Genomic DNA, 23,131 nt, shown 5'->3' with positions numbered 1-23,131 from the left:
GGCCCCCAGGGTCTTTACCAAGTGCCAAGCACCTGTGGCGGCGCGGCTGCGCCTGCAGGGGATTCACGTCTACCCCTACCTGGACGACTGGCTCATCCACTGAAGGACGAGGGAACTCGCCGTAGAACACACTGCGAGGACCGTCCAGCTACTCACAGACCTGGGATTCGCCATAAATTACCCAAAGTTCCACTTGGTGCCGTCGCAGGTGGCCCTGTTTCTGGGAGCGAAGCTCGATACAGTGAGGCGCCTGGCAGCACCGTCGGAAGAACAGACGAAGACCATTCTAGGCAAAGTGCAGCGCCTGCTAGCCACGGACGTGGCCAGGGTGAGGTCCATCAAGTCCCTCCTGGGGATGATGTCCTCTTGCATCTACCTGGTGCGCCTCTGCAGACTACAGATGCGCCCTCTTCAAGAATTTCTCGACGCCCGTTGGATGCAGGCGACGGGCACCTTCGAAGACAGGGTCCCCCTCAACGAGGTGTTCCGGCGGGCGATTCAGTGGTGGGGCATTCGAGCGCACCTCACGGCGGGCAAGGACTTTCAGACGCCGGCGTACCAGGAGACGGTGACGACGGACGCCTCCCTGGAAGGTTGGGGCGCCCACACCGGAGATCTCCATGCAAGAGGCCTCTGGCTCCCGGAGGAGAGGCTCCTGCACATCAACGTCCTGGAACTCCGAGCCGTGTTCTGGGCTCTCAAATCGTTCCTCCCGTCGCTCAAGGGCTAGGTGGTGCAGATCTTCACGGACAACACCACAACAATGTTTTACATACGGAAGCAGGGAGGCACCAGATCCCCAGCCCTATCCAAGGAGGCACAGGATCTGTGGCACTGGGCGGTCGCCCAGGGGATGTTCCTGGTTCCCTTCCACCTGGCAGGAGAAAGAAACACCATCGCCGACTCACTCAGCAGGGAGCTGCGCGCGTGTCACGAGTGGGAACTGCGCCAGGATCAGGTGGATCAACTCTTCCGACGATGGGGCAAACCCCAAATCGACCTGTTCGCAACAGCGACAAACTCGAAGTGCAAGAGGTTCGCCAGCAGGTTTCCCCAGCCGAGAAGCATGGGTGATGCGTTCTCGTTCCGCTGGGACGGCCTATACCTGTATGCGTTCCCGCCGTTGCTGCTTCGACTCATCAACAAGCTCAAGAGGTCCCGGTGCAGGATGATCCTCGTCGCACCGGCGTGGCCGAGGCAGATCTGGTTCCCGGACCTTCTGGACTTGTCAACGTCCCCTCCCATCAAGCTGTCGGCGGACGCGGACCTTCTCTCCAGAGAAGGAGGCGCCATCTTCCACCACGACCCGGCGTCGCTGAACCTGCAGGCTTGGCTCCTGCAGCGCTAGAGTTTAGAGGCTACGATATACCGGCCAATTGCAGAGAGGTTCTTGCAAAGGCCAGGGCGTCCTCGACTCTCAAATGCTACAGTCATAAGTGGAAGAGGTTCTCCATCTGGTGCCGAGCACAGAAGATCAACCCCCTACGGATTACGGCCCCTCAAGTGCTGCCGTACCTGCTATCGCTGGCAAAGGCTGGGCTAGCCCATGCCTCCATTAAGATTCATCTGGCGGCGATCTCCAGATATACCAGAACCACAGGACGGACGTCCCTGTGGTCCCATCGACTGGTAAAAGAGTTTATGAAAGGACTGTTCCGGTCGTTCCCGCCGGTGAAGGCCCCGGCCCCGGCGTGGGAACTTAACGTGGTGCTGACCAGGCTCATGGGGCCCCCATTCGAGCCGATGCACTCCGATGAAGTTTGTGTCATGGAAGACTGCATTCCTGGTGGCCATTACCTCCGCACGACGAGTGGGAGAGATCCAGGCCCTATCCTGCAAAGCACCGTACTTGACTTTCCATGCCTTCAGGGTGGTGCTTAGGACGCACCCCTCCTTTATGCCCAAGGTGCCGTCGGACTTCCATCTTAACGAGCCCCTGGTGTTACCTGTTTTCTTCCCGTCTCCTTCGTCGCCGGCGAGATGACTTTGCACTCGCTGGATGTGGCTAGAGCGCTGAAGTTCTACGTGGACCGCACAAAGAGTTTTCGGAGGACATCACAGCTATTTGTGAACTTTGGACCTGTGAATCAAGGGAAGACACTCTCGAAGTCTTCTATTTCCAGATGACTTTCCGGCTGCATCATGCACTGCCACCGGTTGGCTAACTGACCGCTGCCAGGCCGTCCGAGAGCCCATTCGACCAGAGCGATCGCTGCTACTACGGCCTTCTTATCTGGTGTGCCCCTGCTGGACATCTGCAGGGCTGCTACGTGGAGGTCGACGCACACCTTCACGAGATTCTACTGCGTCGATCGGGATTCCAGGGAGGAGTCCAGGGTCAGCCAAGCAGTGCTACGCCACCTGTTCGCTTAAGGTGAGCCTGGTGAGGAGGTAAGAGATGCTTAATGTTGAGTTTTTTTGTATTGCTTAATGTTGAGCCTTTTGCCACCCCCCCGTGGTTGTGCATGTGTGTACTGCTATGTATTCTTATATTCATGAGCATGTGAATCCATGCTGGAGAAGGAACAAGTTACTTACCTGTAACTGTTGTTCTTCAGCATGGGTCTGGCATGGATTCACATGCGAACCCTCCCGCCTACCCCTCTGCGGCTCTTCACTTGGTCATACTGCCACTTCACGTGCTACCAAATCTGAAGATGGCTACCAGCGGCGGGGCTTAGGTAGAGGGCAGTCATTGGCTGTGGTCAGTATGACGCAGAGATCAGTGATTGGTTACTACTACGAAAGACAGATCAGAAACGAAACTGATACTGATTTTTCTTTACAGAGGATTCCCAGCCTGACGACGGGGAATATTCATGAGCAAGTGAATCCATTCCTTCCCGGCGATATTATTTACGGCGACCATATATATGGCGATATTACCCGATACCATGTGGAGTACCCTTCTCTCTGCTCCTGCGACTTTCCAGTCACATAGACAACCTTCCTAGTTATGGCTGGTGGTAGTGGACGTGTTCTACCAACGATTGTGCTATTATTTACCACAGACTCTATTCACAGCCTTGGTTGTGCACAATAGGGTCACCTATGTTCGAACATGGTGGCTCTTTTCTTTTTTTTTGCCATTTCTAGCATGGTTGTTATTTGTTCGTCCTTCTTCTACCATTCTGGGACAGGGAGGGGTGTGTGTTTATTTATTTGTCGGCAGGAAGTGGGGGAGGAGATTTTCACACCTCTGCCCTTTGTCTGCTGAATGGAACCAGCTCCCACTGGGGGTCTGGCTGTCCTGATTGGACAGCCACCTGCCCCTTTCTGTAAACTGCTGAGAGAGATTGCAGAGGAGTGTGTGCTGAAACTGAATAAAAGGTGTGGTTCCGGATGTGAAGGGCAAGTCGACAACTAGAACTTGAAGATTACCAGAGACGCCTGCAGACTCTTTGCAACACTGTGAAGCAACCACTGTTGTCCTGACCCATTTTCTATGCGACAGAGGAGCTCCGAAGAGGACTCCTCTTTGCCTGTTGGGACCAGCCAGCCAGCCGTGTGACGAACTACAATCCCAGCCATCTCCTGAGTTGCTTTGCCTTTCCAGATTTGCAGACCGCGAATACCAGGAGACCTCCGACCCAATCATAGTGCATCGTCTTGCCAGGGCTGAATCCTTCCAAGTCTTTGCTGAGCTCCAGGTGAACCTCCAGAGACACAATCCAACTCATCCAAGTCCCCTCACCAGAGTGCAGAACTCCATGGATCAAAGAAGATTGACCCAGCAAATTGTGTCCTTTGTTGGTGCAGCAGAAAAGGTACCAGACTGACCAGAGAAGCTGAAGAAATCCATGCCAGAGGTCCTCTCTCGGAACTGCTGTTGAGACATCCTGCGCATTGTCTTGTCTTTCGTCACCAGAGCAAGAAATCTGCGACTGGTTCCATTGCTGCTTTCTAGAGCAGACTCTAGTACTAAAAATGGGGTGCCTGGCTATTCCCTCTTCTCTCCAGGTAATACAGACTTTCTAAAACGAATAATCAGGGCGAGCCTGGTAAGGCCACATGTACCCAGGAACAATTTAAAGAAAATTCTAACATAAACAATACATGTTCTTTTTCTTACATGTCAGTGATTACCACAGGTGAGTGAAACCAAAAACATTCTGAACATAAAACATACACTAACATTCATAATCGTGGTGACAGTATATATTCAGAGTATCAAGTATCTCAATAGTACTTTCCGTTGTGATTGAAACAGGGGAACTGTATTGATATTGATTTTAACAATAAACTAAAATAATTGTGCCCAGTTTGTGTGCCGGGCACTGTGCAGTATAAAAAGTCGACACAACTGTGCTTCAGCCTTTAGCCTATTCTGATGGCTGCAAAGTAGGATGGTCTTCATCAGGACAAGAAATTGTGGTCTGGGCTCAGACAGACTCTCCTGTGATGGGAGTCTACAAAGACAGTCTGCCTAGTGTGGGTCCATGTCCGGGATATTAATTTGTGTGCTTAAGTAGCTAGAACGATGTCCCCTCATGGGTAAACTTACCGTGCCTGAATTCTTCTAGCACGTAAAATCAAAGGTGGGGCTGCACCGGTAGCTGTGGCAGTGACGGTCCACCACAAATGGATGCAGAGTAGGACCATTGCTGTCCTGGGTCAGGATCTAAAAATGAAAGAAGGCCATCATTCTAAGGCCTACAGAGATTAAACACCCTCCTTTTCAAAATCATCCCAAGGGAGCATAGAACTTACCCCACTAGTGAGTGGTTTCCCTCAAACTACGTATTGTTTGGTCACCAAGTTGAAACGGGTCCTGTTGGCACTCGCAGTTTCGTCTTCTAGTCGGCATGCCTGATAAGGAGATACAAAAGGTGAATCAGCGTTTGGGTGTCACTGCTCACAATTCACCAATTATAAATGATGATTCGAAATGAGCATGTGTTCCTAACCAGACCGCATCTAGCCATGAACATTTCTTCTAACCTAGGGTACTGTGGGGTGAAAAGGTTTGTTTATTATTTGTAATGCGCCGGCATACCCTGGGGTAACAGGGCGCAACAGATACAAGGATATGCGAAGCTTGGTTAGGACAACAACAATATCTGCATACACACAGTCAAGGTAAAAGCATAACTATACAAGATAATGTACAAATGTGTACATGAGCGCCAGGCCAGTGGAAGCAGTGTAAGCAGATAAGAATATGATGACTTGGTACCTAGGTATGTAGGAAGGCCTACGTTTTCAACCAAGAAGTAACCTTAGTTCGGAAGTTTTGATACGGCAGGTCCATTCTAAGGGTTGGCGGTAGGGAGTTCCACAGTTTCGCTGCTTTCACTGGGAAGCTGTTACCCCCTAAGGTGGAGCGTTTAAAGTTGGGCACAGAGAGGCAATCTTTGTAAGCTGTTCTCCTAGGTCTCAGGGAGGTCTGTCTGTGAAATCTGTTAATCAGGTAAGTTGGTGCAATGTTTTTGAGAGATTTGTAGGTAAGTGATGCAGTTTTTAAGAGAATTTTGTCATTGATAGAAAGCCAGTTGTTTTGTTGGCTATGTGCAGTAATGTGAGCTCTCCTGGGGATACCCAGTGCCGCTCTGAGAGCGTTGTTCTGAAGAGTTTGTAATTTGTTAGTAGTGGCTTTTGGCAGAACCAAGATAGAGGACATTGCAATAGTCCAGGCGGGACAGTATAAGGGCTCTAGTGTCGGACAGAAAGGGTTTAGCTGCACGGATCAATTTACACGTGTAAGATGTGGAAGAGGCTAGAGAGTTCACCTGTCTGTTGAAAAAAAGGTTAGAATCCAGGTAAAAACCTAACATTTTGACCACTTGTTCTACTTTGATGCTATTGCCATCAATAGTGAAGGAGGAATAGTCAGGGCCTAGTTTCTTTAAGCTGGCAGTAGTACCCAGGATGATAAGTTCGGTTTTATCATTCAGGCATAGTCCATGTGTGGCCATCCATGCCTGGATGATGATGTACACTCTATTCACCAAGGCCAAAGCCTTCCCATAATCTCCAGAAAGCGGAAGGAGGATCTGGGTATCATCTGCGTATTTGGTGTAGGTGATACCGAGATGATCCAGATCATCGAAAAGGGGCTTGGTAAATATGTTGTACAGTGTGGGGGATACACAAGAACCCTGGGGCACACCACAGGTAATTGGTATGGGGTCTGCTGCTGCTGAAGGTGAGAAGACCCTCATAGTTCTGCCGTTAAGGAATTATTTAATCCACGTAATGGCCTCAACGGAGAAATGAGCTGCTGTGTCGAGGTGAGTGCACAGGACAGAATGGTCGACCAGGTCGAATGCTGCAGAGAGATCTAGTAGGAGGAGTAGGGCGGCTTGGCCATTGTTTCGGAGATTGTCAACCTGTGTTTTGAGGTCGATAAGAGCAGTCTCAGTCCCGTGTAGAGGACGGAAGCCTGTTTGTCTAGCACCTAGAAGGTGATGTTCTTCCAGGTACTTCTGTATTTGTACGTAAGCGACCTTGTCCAAGATCTTTAAGAGGAATGGTACGGTCGTTATGGGTCTGTAGTTTGTAGGGGTGGCTGGGTCGAGAGTGGGTTTTTTTAGTAATGGAAGTACCCAGGATTGTTTTAAATTAGTAGGGATAGAGCCGGTAGAGGAGGCATTAATTAACTTTGTAATGAAGGGGGATAGATCACGGGCAGCATCCTTAATAAGCTGTGCAGGGCACAGGTCTCCCTGACAGTTGGAGGGTTTCAGGGATAAGATGATTTTTTCTACTTCAAGTGTGTTGACTTTAGAGAATTTGAGGCGGGTGGTTTCCCTTAGGGGTGGGCTTGTCAGGCAATTTGGACGGTAGGGGGTCGTTCAAGGAGGCTTTTTTGCAAGAGATTTTGTTTTGTAGGGTAGCAATCTTGTTAGCTAGGGCATTTTGGATTTCTGAGCACCAGTTTTTATCTTTGGTGCAGGTATCTAGTGGTACTATGGGGGTTTCTACTTCTTTTGGGATGGAAAATAATTCCTTCATATTTGATTTGGCTTGGGATATGCGAGAGTCAAAAGAGGTTCGTTTTGCTAGGCAAATTTCTTTTTTGTAGAGAGTCGCAAGTTTGGTGAATTTGAGTTTATTGGCTACTGAGGGAAGTTTTTTCCAAGTGACCTCGCAGTTTCTTTTTTTCTGCCTTATATTTTTGAGGAATGGTGTAAACCATTTGTTCAGGTGCGCTTTGGGCTTACGTGGTCTGAGTTTGAGAGGGGCGATTCGGTCCAAAGAGGTAGTCATGATTTTATTATATTCCTCGACCAACGTCTCAGGTATTGCTTACCTTAAAACAAGAAGTCGCTCAGAGTGTTGGAGTGCACATAGAGGTAGCCAGGGTGTCCACTGACCTAAGCTGTTGGCTTGTGTTCCTTTTTCTGTTGGCTTGTGTTCCTTTTTCAAGTCCTTTAACAGGGTCTCCAACATTGTGGTAGTTCCTCTAGCATCCTTAAATAGAGACTGAAAGTATACACTGGAACTTTAGCTGTTCTGCTGCTTTGCAAGACTTCGAGCCCTCTCCAAACTGAATGTTGCGTAGATATGGGGATCTGACTTTTACAGCTGTAGTTTGCTGGGAAAAGGCCTCTAGAAACCTAAGCTCTGCTACTGTTTGACTAACCAACCTTTGTTCCTTCCTAAAAGACTTTATTTTATGTGGTGTTGCTAACTAAATACAATGACTGTATATCTTTGTCTGTGTGCAAGTGTGCGGTCATACTGACAATACGGTAGAACTGTCATTAGTGTGAAACTCTAACAATTGTACCGCAAGCAACCAGCAGTGGCCTTTGAAAAGTATCTATAAGTTATCCTGTGTGTGTTGGTTAAGTGAAATTAGTATTTTATGACAATCCTTGTGTAAATAATAAATATATATTTTAATATAAATTTAAGTGCAAATGTTTCTTTTGAGTACTGTACTAACTGGGTTCTGTGTAATTACAGAAAGCTCACATCTTCCTCCTATAAGCCTGACTGCTCTGGCACTCTACCAAGGTTCCATGAGTAGCATAGACTGATACGAAGAGTTGGGGACATTGGGATAGCTTTATGAAGTCTTTCCTCAAGTGAACTTTAGGTAATCTCCCCTAACACCCCCACAAAGGATTTGGGTGCTCGCCCTGATGATACAATATTGTTAAACAACTTAGTTAAGAAAGGCACAAGGAATGCACTAAATGATTTCTAAAATCCTGGCATATATCCGTCCTCCTGCGGGGCATTTCCTAGCTGCAGCTGATAAATGGCATCTAAAACCTCCTCCCTGTTTTGGGTCCATTCACACTTGCCACGTCATCGGGCGCCAGAACTGGGAGCGGGCCTCATTCAGGTAGGTGTCCAGGGTCCACAGCCCTTCACCCCTATAAAACCTCTCTTAAAAGGAGGCAACTCTGTCTACAATGCCATCAGATGTCCTTTCCACTCGGCAATCCATACCCCACACTGCTGTTATCCATCACACGGCCTGTTGTCCTCGAAGGCGGGTGGCCAAGAGCACATCCGCCTTATCCCCTTTCTCATGATAGTTCTGCCACAGAAACTGAAGCTTCTGTATCACCTTACCCTCCTCCAAGAGTCGCAGATCCTCCCTTTTACCCCTCACCTCCTCCACAAGCCCCCTTCACCCCCATGCCAGATATCCGTATATTCCTTTCCAGGACACCAATTTCCAAAGGCAACCTATTCTCGAGCAAGGTTCTCTTCCTCTTCTTCCGTGCCCGTTCCCTGATCAACAGACCCCTCCACATGTCTTTGGCTGCATCCCAGACAATTCCCATATCCACCTCCCACATATCATTATGAAGAAAAAATTCCTGAATACCCCCCTCAAGCTTCCCTCGGAACATTGGGTTCTTCCACAATGACTCATTACACAGCCACAAGGATTGTCGGCCACTCAAACCCCGCCACGATAAGTCCAGGGACACCATTGTCTAAGCCGACCAACTCACCGGAGATGATATGCTAGCGAGCGCAATGTCCCACAACTCCCTGGACACACAAATATAATCAATACAAGTACAGGTTCCATGAGGCGGAGAATAAAAAAGAAACCCCTTTCATGGGGATGGAATGGGCACCACACATCGTACAGACCATGAGCATCCAAAGAGGCCTGTAGCTCTGCCGCCAGCCACACCTGAGACCCACCTATCCAGCAATAGGTCTGCCCACATATTAAGAACTCCCCCTGCCCCACCAACAATGAAATGCCCCGGGCATTCCCTTACCACCATTGCAATTGTAGCCCTTAAAAATCGCAATTGCCCTTAAGTAGGGGCATACAGCGTTGCAAAGGTAAGACGCACCATCCTGACAAGTCCAGAGACCCCCAATGCCCTACCGTTGCCACTGTTCTGTTCTACAGCCTTGTCTTCTCCATTCTCAGCCACCTCTGGAAGAGGACCCCCGCCCTTCTTAGTCGCCTGATGCCAAGTATACCTGTCCAGCAAGCCCACAGGGAACATTCCTTTCGTTCCCCTGACTGAACCTAGTTTCCTGCAAAAAGAGGACCTCCGCCCCCCCACGCCCATCCCCCACCACCCTTACCTACCTAGAATAACATTGAGTCATTTATAAAGAGTAACACTGGGTTTTGCTTTCCCTGTGCTGTTTTAGACAGACCTAAAAATAGTCTTATATTTATACCTGCCCCAAGTTGCTAATAGCTCCTTGAAAAAGTATGAGTTTTACTTACCTTGAGTTAGCTGTGTACCATCCAAAAATAAGTAACAAGTTACTGCTTATCTCAATTTGTGTTTCACTGATCCCAAAAGCACCTCTAATTGAATATTATAATTGTATTGTGATTTAGTTCAAATTACACAAACTTAAACATATGACATACATAATCGAAAGCTACATAAAAATGTGAAATACAAATATATATAAAATCAATAGTGGTTAACTGAATAAACAATAAAACATAGATCATAAAATACCTGTAAAATCATACAAACACAACTCGACAATTCATCAAAAATTCATCAAGAAATGAGAATCCGAGTAAGAGTGTTTCACGACCCTCCAGATTGTTTCAACAGTATGATTCACCCCTTCATCAATTTTTTTGTCATTTCATAAGATAATATAAGCAATGTAACCCAGCATTGCCCTAGTTCAGGACTCTCTGTGGTAAGTAGAAGAGTGGTCCCCTTAATCTGTTAACCAAGATTTAACATGCAGCCACACCGGAAATAAAGCAGGTTGGACAGTGACTGAGTTCAAACAATAATCCCAGAAAGGGTCTACAGTGATTTCCTCATAGCTATGGACAGATCTTCCCAGCATGCACATGTATAAAGGCCCCAAATTGGCACATTGTGTAAGTACAAGTCTGGCCGATTCCAATTTTCCTGATATACCACAAATACGGCAACGCCTGTCTTCAATTGATACCTTCAAGCTTGGGCCCAAAACAGACATTGAATTGTACAGAGTTTCAGCAGAAAGTGTCTAACGTCTGGGGCGGGACACACTAGAAGCTAAGGTTGGATTTTTCTGTATCGATGTACTACATGTGATACTGCATCATACCACTTTAGTTTTGGAAGATGAATATAGTTCCCACACCAATCCCATTTATTAAGTTTCTGCTCAAAGGATTTTTCAAATGGACATAAGATCTATCTCTGGTATGGGCATAAACCCAGTCAATCTCCGTAAACAGCATTTCATTCTGGGACTTGAAGTTAAGACCTTGCAATACCCTCTCAGAATCGTAATTCTGTCCTTCCATTGCAAAAAACGTAGACTGGGTCAGCACAAGATTTTATATAAAAGCAGCCCCTGGCCCGAAGTGCCATACCCGTTAATGAAGTAAATCCCAGCTCTAGGCAAAGAAATTCCATTGAGCATGAAGGGCCTAGGCCCAATACTGAGCGCCAATGGTGTCCTTCAAGCCTATTTAGCCAAGTAAGATCTTGGATGGCTAATGCGTCGAGGCCATGCAGGAAAGCGGGGACAAAGCATTGCTGGTGAAGCTTAATAATCCCTAACCTGCTATATCCTGCATGTTCTTTGGCAAATTTACACACTTGGAGGGTAAGGAGCTTAGCTTGCCTCTTTTTGAAGGCTATTATCAGCTTGTAATCTGCCCAGGTATCAAACCCCAAGCCTAAATGGCAGTAGCATAAAGAGTAGTCTATAGTACCAATTAAGGTATCTATCCTAGTCCTATTGACCTTGTTTCTGGTAACCAAGATTATGCTCGTCAAACACAGTTGAGAGGCATAAATAGCCAACTCGTTGAGCATGCTCTTCGTGCCAGAGATGGTCAGATCAAATAATACCAAATCATCGGCATATAACATGCCTACTATAGCTGTATCTCCTATCTTTGGAAGACAATTAGATTTTACAGATATACGTGGTAGGAGGTCAGCGATGTATAAATTACACAATATTGGGGCTGCTATGCACCCTTGCTTGACACCCAAGTTTATATGAATGGGATCTGAGAACTCACCCTCATTATTCAGTCTTACACTAGCTAGATTGTAACTGTGCAAGAGAACCAGAATGTGTAATTGCCTGGGTGGGCAGTTCACGGCTCTAAGCTTTACCCATAGTTTCCCGGTTAACTTGGTCAAATGGACTTTCTAAAATCAACAAACGTAATATAGAGAGTGACATCCTTTCTACTGCGCGTGGACTGTATAAATTGATCAATAACTCTGATGTTGTGAGTAATACCCGAGCCCAGGCCGAAACCGGTCTGTGCAGAATTAAGGATCTTATTTGTAGTAGCCCAGGATTGCAATTCTCTTAGCACCAGTAACACAACAAAAATCCAGTCAGGTCTCGCATGGATAGGAGTCGATAGTTGGCAACGTTAGTCCGGACTCCCCATTTGTGCACCAGAATAACCACCGACTGTTGCCATAAAGACGATATAGTGTGTGATCTACAGACTCGGGGAATAAAGAATTAACAAAACCTGGGACCAATTGGTCAGATCTTTTTTTAACACTACATTTTCCAGACCATTCGGGCTAGGAGCATTGGATTTCAATATGGCATTCATCAGTATCCTAATTGAATACCACATCCTTAGGTTTTACTCACCTAGTATAAATGGATGTCATCACAAAAGTAGTTATAGGTTTTTACTGAACCTAGAATAAGTGTTCTACTATTCACAAAACATATATTGTCCAGTTGACTGACTGTGATTTGTTGCTGAGCGTCACGGTACAACTGGTAGGGTCTACTACCCTTAAATTACTGAATGTAATCAGAAAGTAACCATTGTAATTGGTTATTTATAACACGCTTAAGACCCAGAGGTTTCTAAGCACAGACCCGGGGATCGAACCTGTGTTGCTCCGCGTCGCCTTGCTTCCAAGGCAAGCATGTTGCCCCTGAGCTATCCTCCCGAGAAACATTAGTTTTTGCTCCCCAAATATATGTGTGACCTATACTGAATGTGTATGAAAAGGATGGACTTCCCTAGAACTACTATTAGGTGTTCCAAATAAGGTTATATGCTCTGGTCTGTGTACCTTCAAGCATAGTGTTGTGCTTTTATAATTGTGGTTTTATATAATGTGATGGTACTGATTTCCCCCAAGATTTATCTGGGTGTACTTGTATTTAAATAAACCATTTATTTTTACAATTAATAGTGTTTCAGTGATTCTTTGGACCATTTTTATTACAATTTAATTTGTACTGATTCTACAGCCCTCTCTCCCTCCTAAGATAAGCTTGGTTGCTCTGTCTACGCTACCAGCAAACTCGGGTGGTACAGCCTTGTACTAAGAGTGGAGTCTTGTACTGCCTCAGTTAAATGGTTTTACTAAGCCCTTAGTTGGACTTCAGAAAAACTGTCAACACCCACTGCAGCTCCAGCCCTCTCTTCTGTGCGACATGGAAGATCCAGACCGGATGACTTCCTCCCTTGGACTGGTGGGCCTTACCAATCTCGAGACCAGCTACAGTTGGAGCTATCCCACGAAGTGATGTCCTTCCAGGCCTGCAATACCCGAATACTCTGGGACCTCCTGCACTGCTGCGGTGCATTGTCTCGTCTAGTGCGGTTCCGGCTGCAAATTTGGGGGCATCTGTCTGGGCCTAGAGAGTCAATCCCGATCGTAGAAGTCCCCTCAGAAGAGTCGAGTACCTAGAGGACAACGAAAGTCTGCCAGGTGACAACCGTTGCTGTTCCGAAGCCTGTATCGAGCATCTTCAACCAATTGCCACGAAGATAGTCACACGGATGCCCAGCAGACTGAGTCTGACCGTCTGCTCCCGCCAAAAGTTCTTCATCCCGCCGCCAAGATGAAATACCCAAACCGGAGCTGCTATTGTCTTACCTTGGGGACCCACTGGTGACATCGCTCTTCCTCATACAAAGTACTGTCTTACTCCTGGGTACTTACCTAGGCAGTTTTGTGTTGCTGTTCGCTCTTCCTGAATTTCTTGAGTCACGTTGGGGTGGATGACCCAACCGTGTTCTAACGGGCTTAAGGACATCAGTCCGAGGGGCTGAAATTCTTCAGTCAACCTATCTAGTCCCCTGAACCCTTTGAATCAAATTCCATTACCTGTTACATGAACACTTTTTCTGCTATTCCACAACTTTGACAACTTTTGCCTTCCTTTGTTCTGCCGTCCAGGGGGTCACTCGTCCCCCAGTGTCCCCATCTGACTTTTTGAGACGCTCATCCCCCAGATAGGGTTAGACTTCTAACAAGAAGGCTTTCCTAAAGCTGTTAACCTACCAGCATTGCTATTTCAGTAAATATTGGTTGATAAAGATGCTAACCTAAAGCTACTTTCATATTTGTAATTAATCGAAGCTCTATTACTGAAATTAAGTATTGCAACAGCACATATCTACCATATTTATATATCTGTGTAAACTATTTGTACTTACCTGAACTATCTTGATTTTAACACTACCTTGGTATCTATAATAAATAAGTCTGTATATGTGTTTCTTCACCATATGTGAGCTCAAAGGTCTTTTTACTCAACTGCAGCCCTTCTCCCTCCTAGATTAAGTCTGGATGCTCGTCAATTGCTACCAAACCTTTTGAGTAGTTCAGGTCAAACCTACAAATTTGAGCCTTGTACACCCAAGAGTTGATCTTCTTGAGTCTTACCATGCGGGTCCTGCAGAGTACAGTAGAGTGGATTCTTTTGCATGCCATACTTCTCCCTGGTAGCGTCAAAATAAATGTCTAGGAGTTACACCCACAACTCCGATCATGGTCGCTGACTATATGGTGATACCATAATGTCGAATTCCACAACAGGCACCAATGAGCCTTGTTTCCTGGGTAGCATGAATGGTCCCTCGGAACACCTGCCTCATCAGCAATGACTGATTCAGCGCCAAATTAGATTAACCTTTTTGTCTGGCCACACCGTAGAGAGCCTATCACCTTGTGTCTAGCAGCCTTTATCTGTGCACTGGATCCCAATCAGGACTGTCCCATATGCAGTTCGGCAGTTAGCGTGGGCAGAGGCGCACAAGCACTCAAGAGGAGCCGCAACATCAGGAAAAAACAAACCCCCTGCCCTCAGTCAAATTGGGGCTTTCCTCTATGGGTGTGATTTCAATCATGCAACATCATTGGCTGTAGGTGGAGTGGCATACCGTACACTTGATTGTTTATTTCCCTCCATGCCGCATGCACCCCAGTAGATTACTCCGCTGTGCTCCACAGCACATGCCCAGATGCTGAAACGATATCCGCGCTGATGACTACCTTCCTGGGGTGGTTCAGGAGAGTGTGCGACGTCCCTCATGGAATGGCACACCAACCCATGCTCGTCGCCATTGTTATTCTGTCTTGTGCAACGTAGCCTTGCTCAAAGAGCCAGCCACCCGTAGTACTGATTGCACTACCCAGGACCCCAAACGAACCATAAATTTGGTGAGGGTGCACTTTGGTCCCTGCTCGTGCCATAACAGCGTGCCACCAACGTGACCCCTTTTTATTCACCTCACCCTATGATGCATACTCGCCAGTGCTCCTTAAAGAGACACACAACACTGGCGCTGGGGAGCAGTGTGCGGCACCTGAGAGAGCTGTGTAAGATGTCTGGTTCTTCTTTTGCTGGTGTTAAGGAGACAATGGCTCTGCAGCTCAGAGCTGTATGTAGGTTTTGTTGGGTACTGATTGGTTGCAGTCCTGTGGGTGGTGTATCTGTCCTGCTGTTGTCTAACTTGTGGCCCAAGTGGTATGGGGTGATGCAAGTTGGAAAAAAAAATTTGCAGCCAACAAAGCACTCCCTTGGCGACTGCTATTGCTAATTTAGAAGAGAACTAATCTTTGGTAACTTTGAAGAGATACGCAAGGTTGTCAGCATGAGTACTTCCCAAGGACTGTGTGACTGCTACACAGATACACTGCAAGTAGGTAAAGCATTGGGAAGAAGTAACTTGCATGCGCCAGCCTAATTCTTACAGTATACAAAGGTGAGTCATCCAGTTAGTATTGTATAATTGAAATAGGGTCCAATATATGGTTTTGAAAATAATCCAAAACTATTTTGATGGTATTCTTGAAATCCTTTTTTATTTTTGTAATATGAGAATAGAATAAACAAAAATAATGTTCTGCCTGGTGTTAGCTTCACACCTTATAAATTTCAAATCAATTAAGATACACAGATCCTTATTGAACTTCACTTTCTATGTTCTTAACTCTCGACACATGTTTCCCCATTGACACTGTCAATGGTTCATCAGGAGATGTGATTCCTGACAAGAAAAGGAACCAAAGGTATATTTGTTAACCTTAAAAGGAAGGGGGTTTACATGGGGTTAACACATCAAGATTAGTGAGCAGTATCATTCTAAACCTGTACTAATATTCATAGTGTTTGACTCACCCTAGTTGTGATGCAGTTTTGAGGGTTACATTTTCATCCAATTGATTTTATAAATGCAACAGGTAAGTGGTAGGTGACTGGTGTGTCCAGATACTCTTTAGGAAATCTTAGCAGGATTACCTGCTGCTCATTTTATAAATTCAAATGATCCGAAAAACTGCAGGTAGCTTATTGGAGGGCTTAGGGCAAAAACATGGTTGCTGCACCATTTTAACAAAGACTTTGGTGACTTACCTCTTTTTCCTAGTGGTAGTTTGGTCCTGTCTAGCCGTGATAAGCCGTTGAGAGGTTGCCTGGATGAATGTGTAGTGCAGGCATAATTGCGCGCACTATTTATATTGTCCGCTAACTACCCCCTCAAGGAGGTAACAAGGAGGAACTGTTACGCAAACAGGAATGTAAATGGATTTGTATTATGGACACGTGCGTAACAGGTCTTAATTGTGATACTGAAATATATAACTGGTTAAAGACATTACCATTATCTTGATTTTTTTTCTTTTTTTTTTCTTTGCTGTATATATTTTATTCTTTGCTGTATATATTTTTTGTTGGCAGGTAACTAATGATTTTCAGGATATCTAATTTTATGTACCCAAAAAGTTGCTCTAGATAACATATGGTGTAAAGATTTAACCTGCTTGCAATATTCTCATTTTAAATCTCTAATTTAGTCTCCTCGAGATGTAAACAGAAGGATATGTCCACACGTGATGATTACTGTGTTTAAAACTGTTTTTTTACTGTATTCACCAACTATCTCAAATGAAATCCGCAACAGGACAAACAGATTAGATAATTCTATAATACCTATTAGAGATTCTGACTTCACTCAATATTGGTCTTTTAATTTTTCACAATAACTTTTCTCTTATATATACCCAACTGCACATGCTCAATGTGTTATATTGTGAGAAAGAAAAACAAGTCTAAACACAAAGTTTTTCTAATTTTCTCATCCACTTTATTTAGCCCAAATCATTGTATCAGAAAGGCTAGTCCAAATCAATGAAATAGTATATTTAAATAATCACCAGAGGCCAGATTAAACAAACTGGCCGATTTTCCTTATTATCTCGCTTTACCTGATCCAAAATGGCCGATCACGTTCCGTGCGCGCTGGGGTCATCGCGTCACGCTAGATCACGTGGGCGCGGCTTGATGATGTCACCGCGGCACGCGGACAATATAAATAGTGCGCGCAATTATGCCTGCACTACACACTCGTCCAGGCAACGTCTCAACGGCTTAGCACGGCTAGACAGGACCAAACTACCATTAGGAAAACGAGGTAAGTCACCAAAGTCTTTATTGTTAAAATGGTGCATCCTGCTAAGATTTCCTAAAGAGTATCTGGACACACCAGTCACCTACCGCTTACCTGAAGCATTTATAAAATCAATTGGATGAAAATGTAACCCTCAAAACTGCATCACAACTAGGGTGAGTCAAACGCTATGTTTATTAGTACAGGTTTAGAATGATACTGCTCACTAATTTTGATGTGTTGAACCCATGTAAACCCCCTTCCTTTTAAGTTTAACAAATATACCTTTGGTTCCTTTTCTTGTCAGAAATCACTTTCCATCTCCTGATGAACCATTGACAGTTTCAATGGGGAAACACGTGTCAAGAGTTAAGGACATAGAAACTGAAGTTCAATAAGGATCTGCGATTTCAAGAATACCATCAAAATTGTTTTGGATTATTTTCAAAACCATATATTGGACCCTATTTCAATTATACAATACTAACTGGATGACTCAACTTTGAAAACTGTAAGAATTAGGCTGGCGCATGTGAGTAACTTCTTCCCAATCCTTCACCTACTTGCGGTGATGCAAGTTGGTACTGCAAGCAGGCACTTGGTGAGAGGTCAGGAAATGTAGGTCTCGCCACTGCCACCTTCCCCCTCTGGGGTAGAACTGGCTCTGGCTTTCATCCTGGCAGATAACTGACCTTGTCACAAAATGTAGAACTTAGAGGGGAGAACACTCAACAACATAGTCGGAGAACACCAAAAGTTAGCATACACTAGCACCAACACATTACCCTCCTATGCAAAATAGTAATGTTTTGCAGTTGTAGATTGTAGCCAGGCATTTCTCATAAGCAGGAATGTAAAACCAGATTTAAAAAATGTGTATGAAAACAATAGTACAGGTTAAAATTCCAGTCTTTGGCATAAAACTCACTGGGCCCAAGGGTTGACCCAGAAAAGGTGTCCAGGAGCAGGTAAGTACCTCCTAAGTCAATTCATTGAGATCCAGGTAAGTTTATAAATTCCCCCATGGGAATAAAGACAGTAGGTACAGCTGCAGTTATGGGGAAAAGGAAGGCATGTACCAGTACTAAGCCCACAGGTACAGAGAAGATAGCCGTGTAGGCCAACTTGAAGAGATGCAGCTTTGCAGGATTCTGGTCAATACAACAAAGCATGGTAGAAGGGAACCTGCAGAGACTTTTGACATTTGGGATCTGTGAGGTAGGTATCTCGAATAACCCACCAACCCAGAGCTGAAAGGTCATGGTCGTGGTTTCCTTAAAGACGGTTCTGGAAGGCCAAAACAACCCAGTGAGTTCAGCTCTTCTTGACAAGATAGTTTATAGAGGGACTTGAACCCCTCACTCAGCCCCTAACCCCTGCCCCTCCCCACCCCATAGCTCCAAATGATGACCCAAACGGCCTAAAAAAATAATCTGTCTTCCCGGAAGTGGGACCTGCCAGCCAGAAGCGATGCAATGATAAAGGTGGCTCCTAGAAGACTGAGTTCAGCCAAAGCAATTCTGACTGCTCGATGGACAGAGGTGCAGCACACCAGAAAACGCTCCCACAGTGAGTACAGTGGATACCAAAACGTACAGGAAATGTCAGATTTTGGTGTCCCAATGCCCTTCTGTGCGATGGCTGCTTCCTTCACCAAAACTTAGAAAATGCAGTAAAATAGCGCAGAGGCAGTTCCAGCATGGAAGTCCCAGTCCATATAATACAGGGGCTCAGATGGATGGAAACGGTCCAGGACGGATCTCCCGCAGCCCAACAAAAAACAAAGATAATGTAAAGCAAGGCATGCCCATCCAATGCAGCCAAAATTGGTCTCAAAATGCATATGCAGCTTGTTGGTACCAGAATCCTCCACATGGTAAGCAGACCAGAAGAGTCAAGAAAGCACCCTATGAAAATCCAGTAGAACTTGGGGCAGGATCGGTGTCTCCCCTAGATAAACCTGCCCTCTCATGGGCTGGCATAAGCCAGCCCTCTAATCACACACACCAAGGCACCTACCAAAGATTTTTGTGACCATCCTCCAATGGCCTTGGCACCAACAACTACCACATTTCAGGTACACCAACAGGATGTGCAGTGGCCGAACAAGGGTACGAACTGGTCTAAACCAGTCCAAACCACATTACAGGGTGTCGGACTGGGCTCAAAGGGAGCCCATGTGCATGCAACAGCCATTTTAGGCCACCCTCATTGCCCAAGTGAAAGGTATGGACAAAAACAAATTGGCAGACGGCAGCACTTAAAAATAAATAAATAAATACATTGGTACTCCAACAGCTATCAAAAAGGTACATTGGTCTACTAATGCAGAGAATATACCGGCACCCTTGGTGAAGCTAAAAAGGTAACCAGCGTACTGCCTAAAACTCTGTAATCACTCTAGAACCAAAACTGGGTGCTTTAGCACCAATGTCTTTGTTATCCTGTATGACTCCTAAAGACCATTTACTAGAAAAGGGTTGCAGTGGCAGGGGCGCTTCAGGGGAGGGTTGTGATTGTATAAGTATTTGAAAATCAATTAAAATGCATTAAAAACAAAAATAGGATGGAGATTCTAAAAACAAAAAGAGGTGGGAGCAAAAGATGTACGATAGCCACAAAAGTGAATTCTGTTCCAACAGGCCAAAACCTTTATGAAAGGGGTACCTGACTTTTTTCCCTCTATCAATATTATAATAAACCTCTGTATTAATATTTTGATTAAGAAATTGAGAGCATTCATTTTACATAATAAAAACCCTGTATAGAGCATGTCATAACCTCATGGCAACAATCAAATCTTAGTAACTTGACATAGAAAAGGTTGCAAGTCTTCACTGCAGGCTATATTTTATCACTATAAAAGATGATGTATTGTACTTTGATAGCCTTCTCATAACTAGGGCACCACCGTGCCTTGCGGTTAACTACATGGACCCACTTCTTAATAAAAGTTTTTGACATCAAGGTGCAAGACCTTTTTCAGTTTGAAACTCCATTCCATTTTTGTTACCAGCAACTTTCACCTTTGAATTCGGTCTGTCCTTGACTATAGCACTCTTACCTCAGGGTTGGTAGTCCAAGTATTTGCATTCTCGAGTTTGACCCAGTGGACAAAATATACAGACACCCAAGCAAATAAGCCACCAGCCTTCCAGGATTGCCCATGTGTTATTGGCACCCATTTCCCACTTTCCCATCCTTTTAGATTACCCAAGCTCATTTTCTTGTTTCCAACAGACTACGTTTGCCTTGCAGGGTTATGTTGCACCGCCCCATGCACTATCCAAGAAGCTCTGGTGGTGATTTGGCACCGCATAAAAGCATGTTAACACAACATTTGGCACGCAGGGCTTTTTGGCTGGGTTGGATTATTTGTTTGGTATGGTAGGTTATAGCATGTTTTGCTAGTTGTCTGCACTATGCTATATTGTCTATGCTCTGCCCTGCTTTGAAATGCTATGCTCTTAGTTTCGGTATGCTACACTGCTTTATGTTAAACTACACCATGTTGTGTTTTTAAGTTGTAGGACCATGTTCAGTAATGTTTGTCTGCTGGGAACTGTGTGTTTTGTTCCCAAAGGTAAATGAGTGAAAACTAGGATCAGCCTGGGGTTGCTTGTTTTTCTCTTGCATTTTTATGCATTTATTCACCCTTTCATTTTAATTTTTTGGGCTTGATGGCAGTTTACATTTAATAGGCGATTAGGTCATGCAATGTCTATTTGACGTTCCTTTTTGTTTTACTTCAATGTCTAATGTGCAAGCAGCTTAAAGCAGCCGTAAGAGTCCCAGTATCACTCCCCTGAGCACAGGAATGAAAAATAGACCTGAAAATCTATTCTTTTAATCAGACTGTGCAGCCCTGCATTGACATATAAGATTGGTATGCTACCCTCTGTTACCATCACAAGGTACCTGCAGTCCAGGTGAAAAATTATATATTAGGCTGGAATATGGATATTAACTCCTATAAGCGCACAACCTCAGCCTAAAAGGGTTGATGTCTCACACACCAGTATAGCCACCAACATAAATGTCCTAGCAGGCCTCTGCAAACTCCAGAGTTTCGCTTTGAGGCTTTTTCTTCCTCCAAGACTGCCATTGCTGGTAGCCCACCATCATTTGAAAGTGCTCATATTTCCTTCCAGGTTTACCATCTATAGTACCTGGTTGTTCGTTGCTTGGGGGAGTAATTAGACAGGCTTTGCCCTCTGTGGTTTCTTTGGCATTGTTTCAGCTTACTCAAGCTCACAAGAATACCCTGGTGCAGGGAAAGGCTTAAAGGTCTGAACACCTGAGCCAAGACAGTGTCCGTGTCCTTAAAGATTTGGCGCAAAAGTGCATGCCTATGTTGCTCTACTACCAAAGCATAAAATAAGCAGTGCTGCATAGCAATTTGCTATGCAATTCTGTAGGTTTGCTAATTAAATTGACACATGTGTAGCAACGCTAGCTTTGAATGGATTGTGTCCTCCCACGTATTCCTCATCTTAGATATATCTTTACCTTGAGGTTTCGCCTCAGAATTTTTTTTTTCTCCAGCAGAGAGCGCTCCACTCGAGGTCGCGACATTAATGCCCCTCGGCGGCATCCGTCGAGTATCGACGTCATCCCTTGTATAAGAGCCTTGAGCGCCCTCGATGGCCTTAGTTCCGTTTTTCCGTTAGCTTCGCATCGGATCGAGTAAAACGGCGCTTCAGTATTTCGTGACAGAAAGCGATGTCTTCGAACCCTTTCACGCCGAAGACAGGCTTTAAAAAATGAATAAGATGTGGAAAGAAAATGTCTTTGGCGGATCCACATGAGAACTGTCTATGGTGCCTGGGCCCCGACCACCGAACGGAAGACTGTGGTTCGTGCAAGTCGACCCACAAAGCCCTGAAAGAGCGTAGAGGTAAACTGGCGATGGGGGAGGGTTTATCGAAGCCTACTTTAAAAAAGAAAGACTCGGACGAGTCTTCGAAATCTCATCGTAAAAGACATTCGAGAAGTAGATTGAGGAAATCTTCGTCTTCTAAGAAGGCGAAGAAAAGACGGCATCGATCTCCTTGATCCTCTTCGATATCTTCGGAAGAGGTTATAACATGCCCATCCAAACATGACTCTCCTAGAAAATGGGAAGCCTTTCGAGTATCCATGTAAAATAATTTTGAGAACGCGGCCCAGACTCCCTCAAAAATAGCTAAAGACCATGCTCCTGCTCACGAAAAAGGTGAGAGGAAGGTCCAAAACAAGAAATGCTCATAAAAAGACGTCGAACGTCATCAAGAGATTCTTCTCGATCACCTCGTAAGACAGATCCTTCGGTGCATAAATCGAAGGCAGAGGGAAACAAAATGGCGTCGAAAGATCATACGCCATCGAAGTCGACATCGACACCTTCGAAGCTCCTCGAGTCGACAACTTACTCAAAGGAAGCTATGTCGAGCTCTCACTTGAAGACCACGAAGGTTCCTTCGACGGTTTCCACGGCTTCCTCGACGATTACGATATCGAAGGAAGTGATTAAGACTTCGCGCCATCGACGCTTTCGTCGACGCCCAAACCTCTATTGAAGGAAAGACCTGTAATGCCTGAAAACATTTTTCAACCTGAGAGTCGACATGAGTTTTTCAGGACTATGTCATCCATATATGAGGAAGATTCATCAGAACAAGAGGAAGTAACCTCTGCTGGTGTTAGATATGGTACAAGATCTGTCCCAGAGGAATTAATTGATCCTCAATCAAGAATTAAAGATTTGCAAGAATGTTTGCAAACAGCAAGTGGCCTGGATACTTCTCCAGAGTATGAATTTGACAAACCAGACCCATCAGAACAAGTGGATACGAGTTATAGAAGACTCATGGGCAGAGTTACAGAATTTATGGGGTGGGGTAGGAGTTCACCAGTCAATCATGATGATGACATGACAAATATATTATCTGGAACATCCCAACAAGACCCTATTTTACCCTTTCACATTGCATTACAAAGAAGGGTTAGTTCTGCATGGGAACATCCTGAAGCCATAGGGGCTGTGAATAGAAAGTTTGTGGCAAAGTATAG

The 23,131-nt window shown here is 45.2% G+C and overlaps 2 protein-coding genes across 3 annotated transcripts in view; one reads left to right on the top strand and one right to left on the bottom strand.

Moving 5' to 3' along the window:
• The window catches only part of LOC138526876 (uncharacterized), a 1,504,711-nt gene that overhangs the window by 555,677 nt on the left and 925,903 nt on the right, over positions 1-23,131 (top strand). The gene's annotated exons all lie outside the window — the stretch shown is intronic.
• LOC138526886 (uncharacterized protein ZSWIM9-like) overlaps positions 1-23,131 on the bottom strand; it is a 1,119,771-nt gene that overhangs the window by 1,000,120 nt on the left and 96,520 nt on the right. Inside the window, exons 2-3 of the mRNA XM_069637699.1 lie at positions 4,711-4,809; positions 4,505-4,621 (exon numbers count right to left, since the gene is read on the bottom strand). The gene's annotated coding sequence lies outside the window, so the exon portion shown is untranslated. The remainder of the gene's footprint in view (positions 1-4,504; positions 4,622-4,710; positions 4,810-23,131) is intronic.

This window comes from Ambystoma mexicanum, chromosome 1q, assembly GCF_040938575.1.
Source record: "Ambystoma mexicanum isolate Mex_15411 chromosome 1q, UKY_AmexF1_1, whole genome shotgun sequence".
NCBI lineage: Eukaryota > Metazoa > Chordata > Amphibia > Caudata > Ambystomatidae > Ambystoma > Ambystoma mexicanum.
This window is presented reverse-complemented; position numbering and strand designations above follow the sequence as displayed.